This window comes from Penaeus monodon, chromosome 20 (assembly GCF_015228065.2).
Source record: "Penaeus monodon isolate SGIC_2016 chromosome 20, NSTDA_Pmon_1, whole genome shotgun sequence".
Lineage (NCBI taxonomy): Eukaryota > Metazoa > Arthropoda > Malacostraca > Decapoda > Penaeidae > Penaeus > Penaeus monodon.
The window spans coordinates 37,906,835-37,907,356 of NC_051405.1; positions in this window are offsets into that span (position 1 = coordinate 37,906,835).

A 522-nucleotide genomic window follows, 5' to 3' on the forward strand; every position below is an offset into this window, starting at 1 on the left:
TTGCTCCTTTTCCCCCGTCGTTCTCTTTCCAGACTTTTATTTATCCTTCCTCTTTATACCCGTAATTATCTCTTCGTTCGTTTACCCCTTTCTCCTTTCTTCTCCCCGTTACGTTAATCCCTTCATCCACGTTCTTCCTCTACCTCCCATATACTCCCTTTTCCTTTGTCTAACTACCTTTCTTATATATATCCTGACTTTTTCCTCCCCTTTCCTTGCAACCCCTTTTCTACCATCTTTCTTGGAGCTCTCCCTCCTCCCCTACCATTCCCCATATATCCCTACCCCTTCCCCTACCATCCCCACTCATCCCTACCCCTTCCCAAGCCCTCTTCCATACGCCTCTTCACCTTCCCCTAACAGCGTCCTTTCACTTCATTCCCTTTCCTTGCCACCCCCTACACCTCTTCCCCTTCTCGTACTATTCCCCATGCACCTCTTTCCCTTTCCCCTGCTAATCAACCTTTATCCCTTTCCCTCCCCTTATCACCACCTATGCACCTCTTCCCCTGTCATTCCCCT